Here is a 7,830-nt window from a genome sequence, read left to right on the forward strand (position 1 = left end):
TATCAATACAAATAGATTTAACAACAAATATAGGTGTATTTTAAATGTACTCCTGCTTTCATTATGTCTTTTTTTCCTGTGCCTTTACCAGGATAGCATGCCTTGACTGACCTCTCAGAAAAATAGACTGGGTAGTTAGTGGGCTGTCTGGTTAATCTAGCTGAGGCAAAAGATATGTGAGAAATGCCAGCCACGATGAGCAGAGGTGTCTTGTCAACCCACAGCTGAGCACAGGCATACGAGTAGACCTTATCAAGACCAGCTTAAGATAGCGGAACCATTCATCCTAATCATAGATTCGGGATCAAAATAATGTTCATTGCAGTATTCCACTAGGTTTTGTGGGTGCTTATGACACAATGTAATTGTAATAAATGACATTGTATTTTTCCTAAATAGGTGAAATACAGTCTGTTTTTGCAGTGTATTTCCTATGAAATACTTGCTTACTATTTCCTGTGAACACTTCTGTGTGCCAGATTCCTTCTTAAACTGTGTTTCTCCAAATTTGTATAAGGTGTAGCACAACTAGTTCAGAATATAATAGATTCATCTCTTTCCATGCTTGTATCACTAGTGATGCATTCAAGATTTAATTGCCTATTTGGCAACAATTTGGTACTGTCGAGATTTGCATAGGGAAAGGATAAGCTGGCCTGTGTCTCTGAGGTATGAGCTCTCTTCTTCAGCTCCTGCTTTAACTAAAAAGCACGTAACTTAAATATTATGTTGAAAGCCTCCCATGAGCTTTTATACTATATTTGGAGTCAGAAAGATCGGGGCAAAAGTTTCAGTTCAAACACACACTCTTAGTATAAGCTCGGTCAAATTAAGTTATTTTTTGAGCTTCCATTTTTCTCAGCTACAAAATGATTGAAGTATGGCTAGCCCAGTACCAGACACAAAGTATAAGCACCCTATATATGGTAAATATAATTAGATTCATCTCATAACCTTCAGTAATTTTGGTATCATATGCCCAGTTAAATTTTTTCAACTGTACTACAGTCCTCCTCTCTCTCTCTCTCTCTCTCTCTCTCTCTCTCTCTCACACACACACACACACACACACACAGAGTCACCCTTTAAATATGTATTTTATAAGTTCAGTTTTTCAGTGCTCTTTTTAAACTTTAAAATATACCTATATTTGTTGTTAAATCTATTTATATTGGGGCGCCTGGGTGGCTCTGCCGTTAAGCATCTGCCTTCAGCTTAGGTCATGATCCCAGGGCCCTGGGATCAAGCCCCGCCTTGGGCTCCCTGCTCAGCGGAAAGCCTGCTTCTTCCTCTCACACTCCCCTTGCTTGTGTTCCTTCTCTCATTGTCTCTCTCTCTCTGCCAAACAAAAAAATAAAATCTTTTAAAGAATCTATTTATATTAAAATTATTTATTTATGTCCTTTGTTAGTCCAGAGAAGATTAAGAAGATTTATAAAATACCAAAAATCCAGCAAAATTATACAGTAGAAATATGTTACAAAAAGGTCACCAGGGTAGATATATAAATAGACCTTGAAATGAGGCTAGAACACAGAAAGTTTGGTCATAATTTCATTCTGACCTCTACAGTAGAAAATTAGAAGAGAAAATAGGATAAGTAGATGATTCATAATGTCTGTAAGATAATAAAAAAAACGTAATTTTTTTTCTAAGTTCCTCCCGAAGAGTTTACTACACTCTAATGAAAAACAAATTCTCAGCCCCATCTTCTGGTACATAGCTTTGAATTGCACTAAGGGTTATTTCTTATAATGTCACTCAATATTAGGCTAATGGAATTACACCAAATCACAATTTAATCAAACTAGTCCTATGGGGCACCAATACAGTAGTCTTCAAATATACAGCTATCTGAAGATCTGAATAAAGGCACAGGTATCATGATATCTAGAGAAATAGATTATAGAATCTTTAGGCAATCTTTCCTAAATATTGTTTCCTCTTAAATCAACTTTTGATATTGGACAATAGAAAGTTTAATATTAGGTGCCCTGACAAAAATTTAGAGTGTGGATCGTCTTTATTGGCAGCTAAATATTATGTGGTGTGCTTGTCAGTGATAAATTAATATTTGTATTTGTATTATCAAAACTGAGGAAGTCATCAAAGACATATGCCAGTACATAAAGCCACCACAGTACTCTCAGGACCAAATGGAAGGAGCATAACTGCTGGCACTGTCAAGATTCTTCTCAGTTATTAATTTTGGGTCTGAATAGTTCTTAGGTAGTGATGATTTTTAACAACATTGTCATTACCTCTGTCAATTGTTTATACAAGATAAAGACTATACCACTTCAGGATGATTTGAACCTTTGTTCGTGAAATAGAAAAAAATGACACTTTTAATTCCCTTGATCTTACAAATAAATGTTTCTTTTTCCTTTCTTTTTCTTACTTATGTAGTCTTCTTCATCCCCATTTTCCTCCAGGCCTTCGGATCAAAGGGCATTTATTAAATGTCCATGTCTATGTGGCTCCTTGCCAAGCTCTATAGAATAGTCTGTGCCTTTTAGAGCTTACATTGTGAGACAGACAATGTCGATGTCAATAGACACATATAAGGAATACCAACTACAGAAGGAAAATGTTAAACACCACAATGCTTTTGAAGTCCAAGCAAGCGGTCCTTTCTTTGGGACTATTCTCTCCGAAACCCACAACTTTTCTTCCTTTAACATTTCTGACGTTCTCCTTTCCCAGTCAATATTGCCGAATCTTCCCATAACCTGTGCTTTGCATGAGATCTCTCCTGGAATTTTTTTAAATCAGTTCAATCAATTCATCTTATAAACTAAATTATTTTTACAGAATATTTGTACATTTATAACCCCTTAGTTAGATCTCTAGTATAAACAAAGGCTGCTGCCACTCCTCCAGGCATAGCCCCATCATCTGAACCAGATGGTTTATTCTACTTATGTCAAGGTAGGAAATCTTATTTAATAGTCCTTGGGGATCTGAGAAATCAAGGCAATTTCGTAACAGAAATACTGAATGTGCTATAGCTCAGGCTGTAAAATAGATTCCTGTGCACAAACTACATGAACTGCAGCTGCTCGGCTGCTTTTTGCATGCACTCTGATTCACGTGCAATTTTATAATGTTGTCTGTTCATTTGGAAAAATGTGATTACCAAATTCTGAAGTATTTATCAAGATGGGAGTTGTGGGTATGGGAGAAGAACATGTATAGTGTCTCTGACATGTAAAATTAAAAATAAACATATAAACAAATAAACATTATTTTTCCATATTAACTGATGTCCATAATGTGGACGAAACCACCTGTTTGGTAGTCAGCATTTAATTTATAAGGAAACATTGACTTGGTCATAACCACTCTTTAGGTGTCTGAATGCCAGTGTTTGGAACTATACTATGAAAATACTACTCTTCCTTTGTATCTAATGGGGAAATTAATGTACATGAGGACAAATGCAAATAAAGCAGGCTTACGTTTTGTTTGAGTTAAGGCATCATGAGCATAACTTAAAGCAAAGTTTATTATTTTTTACATTTGTCATTTAGCTCTTCTCCCAAAAGGCAGAGTCATATTACATTAAAATAAGGACCACATGGTAAAATATTCATTATTCCATAAGCTACGGTCATCTTTTTATTAGCATTTTATCAGTTGCAAATGACACAAAATTCATTACAAACTGGTTGAAGAAAATATATCTGTCTACCTAGCTGCCTACCTATCTACTTACCTACCTACCTACCTAATGTATCACCTGTTTATCATCTATCTTGAGAAAATTGGGTAATATAGCTTCTGGGGCTCTGTCCTTGCCCTGAACCGTATTTACTGAGAGTAGCATTGGAGCTATTATCAGAAGATGGGGCTATAGATGCTGGGAATATAAACAGGTGTCCACTGCATTAATGAAGTTTGGAAAACTGAATAAAGTAATCTTACTAGTCTGCAGCAACATAGAATGAAGCATAATGTAATAGCAACTAGCTCCTAGGAACAACACACATCTGTGTTCATGGGTTAATGTATATTTATTCTTATTGTCCCTAATCTCAGAAGAGAACTGCATTCTAAAAGGATCCTCAAGTATCTAGAGAACTACTGTATTTGACTCTAATTAAAATTTAACCTTTTAGATAAGTTATAGTAAAATATAAATATATTCTATAATCCCTAGAGATGCAGCATGTACAGTATGTTAATAATACTAAAGGAAATTTATGGAAAATGTCTGAATAATCAGCCAAGACTTCAAAATAAATGTATGCAAATTTGCTAAACATACATGTAAAATTTGAGAAGTGTCTTCAGGAATTTTCCTTTTTTATTATGTTAATGGTCAAAATCAATTGAAACATAAAATGTATGGAGATTTATCTACTTTTATTTAATGTAAGCGCTGTCAAATTTTCAAGGCAAAACACAAAAGAAAAGCCATGCAGATTTTGATTTAACATGTAGAAGTTGAGAGAAATTTGTTACAGTGAGTCTTTTTTTTTTTTTTTTAAGGGGGGAGCTTGTCAAGAAAAATAAACTCGAAATTGAGTTATTAAAGATTTCAGGCTTTGGGTTTAATAAGGGTGACCATGTTCCAGTTTGTCTAAGAGGAATCCAGCTTATACCCATTGTCCTGTCACTACATCCTGTCCTGTTGTGAATTGTCCCAGAGTTTGTTGGTAAGATTTTATAATAAAATTTTATTAATAGTTGTGTTAAACTAAGCATAAGATTGTTTGACTCCCAGTTTTTACTTACTGTTTCTGCCATAGTTTTTATTAATACTGTAGGTGATTCTTGTGCAATTAACAACATTCTTTAATATAAAACCTAAAACACAGTCGTAGATAATTGATATTTCCTTTTCAAACCTCTATCAGATAAAACATAATTAACGCCTCCCAATCAAAATAAGCTTGCAAGCTCTCTATTAAAAGGAAGTATCCCTCCACACACAAGGGTAGAAATAACTTACTTCTTCCGTTTATCCACTTTGCTGTTCCTGGTGGCCAGTTGGTGCAATAGCTTGTTGTACTCATGCAATAGCTTGTAGCCTTGTGCAGTGGGCTGCTAGATGCTTGAAGCCTCTAGGTCTCCATTTAATAGGATAACTGTTAATCCTTGGAAATAAGTGTTGGAAGTAGAGGCTGAGCAGTCTTGCCATAGAAAATACAAAGAGCAGTATGAATGCTCTTGCTAGAGTGAATTTTAAAATGAATAATGTACACCTAAACCTATTTATTTTATTGTTTTAATTTTGCAGTATACCTTTTTTGGCAAAAATGGACTCACAGAAACAAAGTATATATATATTTTTTAATGAAAAAAATATTAGATTTAGCCAGCTGGACTCAGTTTAGATGATCCCAATTTTGTTGGCAACATCCACAGCATCATAGTCAGGAGCCAGTGGAATGTATACCTTCTTCACTCCATTGGGCCTGATCAGGGTGTTGACCTTGGCCACGTCGATGTCGTAGAGCTTCTTCACAGCCTCTGTGAGTGGGTGCCTGTTGGCCTTGACATCCACAATGAATACAGTGTGTTGTTGTCTTCTGTTTTCTTCATGGCTGACTGGGTAGTCAGGGGGAACTTGATGATGGCATAGCGATCAAGCTTGTTTCTCCTGGGGGCGCTGTTTCAAGGATATTTGGGTTGCCTTCGGAGATGCAGTGTCTTGGACCTAGGTGACCTGTAGATCTTGTTTTGTGTGACTGTGGATGCCTTTCAGCACTGCTTTCTTGGCTTTCAAAGCCTTTGCTTTGGCTTCAGCTTTGGGAGGGGCAGGGGCTTCCTTCTTCACCTTGGGCACCATCTTTGTGTAAAGGAACAAAGTATATATTTAATAAAAAGTTAATTCCTGCCCCACTGTCTGTCTCATTCTCAAAATAAATTTGGAGATGAGTATATAATTTGCACAAAATATTTATCAAGAGTTGCTGTCCACTCTGGGGGCCCTGACCACATAATATCAGAAAACAAATCTGCAGCAGAGTCTACAATCTACTTTAAAAGTCTGCATTTATTTCAAATAGACCATGCTCATTGATGATGCTCTAATACATGAAGCTGTAAAAGATATATTGACATATTCTGAAGGATGCCTTTTCATTTGGATCCAATGACTTCTAAATTTAATTTCACTTATTTTTATATTAGGATATTATTTATGTACCACAAAATTCATCCAGAACCTGAGCTTCCAACTTCACTCATTTTTTTATCCCAAATTTTCTTATACACATAGCAAAAGTGACATAAGTGATAGCTGTTAATGTGTTGGCTACATTAGCACACGAAAACCTTAATGAACTGTTAGGGAATGCCTAGTTTTACGTGTGTCATCAGAAACTTCAAAGAGCAAGATAAATTAATTCTAGTAATGGCTTATTTTTTTCTCCTCCAATTCTTGAAGTCAGTGTAAAACTTTTGATGTTCCTTCTGTTTAAGGTGGAACCTCTGACATTACTATTAATGCTTTTAAAAATTCATTTAAAAAGTTAACCACTGAAAATAAATGTATGTGTTTTACGTGATGAAAAGACAAAACAAGTTTGGTAGAATATAGCATAGGACTATAAATCTATCCTACTAACTTAAAAAAAACAACAACAACTATGAAACATAAATGTACCTGGAATCACCTTTCTTGCAAGCATCTGAAAAAGTGATATTCTATCAATCAAAACTGTAGTTCTCAAAATATATGTTTTTAAAATTTAGCAGCATTTTTGTTAAAAATAAATTTTAGTCAAAATGTTCAACAAATGGAATAGTAAAATCTTCAGTTTAGAAATTTAGTGAATTGTAGTTATTGAAAAAGTCCTGTAAACTAGAAGACCATGAAATTTACTCCTATGAAAGCAAAAGGAAGAAAAAAAAAGTGTTAAATTATGCTAACGCAAGTGGAGTATAAAACTTAATTCTGAAAGTCTATAGCATTTTTCACAGCATTTTTTTTTTAAAGTTATGTTTACTTTTTTTTTTTTCTAAAGAATTTTATTTATTTATTTGACAGAGAGACAGACAGCCAGCGAGAGAGGGAACACAAGCAGGGGGAGTGGGAGAGGAAGAAGCAGACTCATAGAGGAGGATCCTGATGTGGGGCTCGATCCCAGAATGCTGGGATCACACCCTGAGCCGAAGGCAGACGCTTAATGACTGAGCCACCCAGGCGCCCCATTTTTCGCAGCATTTTGACCTGTGGGAGAAATCTTTTCATGGAGCTTATATTTTTCAATTGGATAAATTTATATCTTGCTAAAATGGAACACAATTGATGAAGTCTATGATTTTGCATTATTTAAATTTAGGAAAACAAGTTATGAGTAGAGACAACTTCTTTTGTGTGTATTTTCTTATGAAAATATTAAAGAAGGACATTTTGAATGGAGGGAGAGGTTTAATCTTTAGAAAAATATTTGGACTAAAATATTTTTGCATTTCAATATGAAAAACTTAAAGAATATTCTCCTTTTTGCAGAATATGAGTTGATCTTACAGGTACCTCAGCAGCTATAGAGACTATTTTCTCCATTAAAAATATTAAAAATATAATGACCTAAAGAGAAGAATTTGAAGGTGGGATCAGTTTCAGATTTATTAACATAAAATGCAGCTTTGAAGATGACTTAGTAAAAAGGTTTAAAGAATTATATTAAAAAGAAATTCTTCATGGAATACACTTATTGTAATAGAAACAGATACAGTTAAGCCACTGTAATTTAAATTTGAACAAAACTTAAATATGTATACAAATCATTCTGCTTATATGTTTTTTAAAATTTCAGAAAATATAACCACAGATAATGTTTTTACTTAAAAGGCATAGATATATTTTATTTTTTA

General features: G+C 34.5%; 1 pseudogene; it reads right to left on the minus strand.

The window, feature by feature from the left end:
* Window positions 1–5,327: 5,327 nt before the first annotated feature.
* Window positions 5,328–5,797, minus strand: LOC148109359 (large ribosomal subunit protein uL23 pseudogene; annotated as a pseudogene).
* Between the last annotated feature and the right edge of the window lie 2,033 nt (window positions 5,798–7,830).

This window comes from Ursus americanus, chromosome 10 (assembly GCF_024610735.1).
Source record: "Ursus americanus isolate L20-20 chromosome 10, mUrsAme1.1.p, whole genome shotgun sequence".
Classification (NCBI taxonomy): domain Eukaryota; kingdom Metazoa; phylum Chordata; class Mammalia; order Carnivora; family Ursidae; genus Ursus; species Ursus americanus.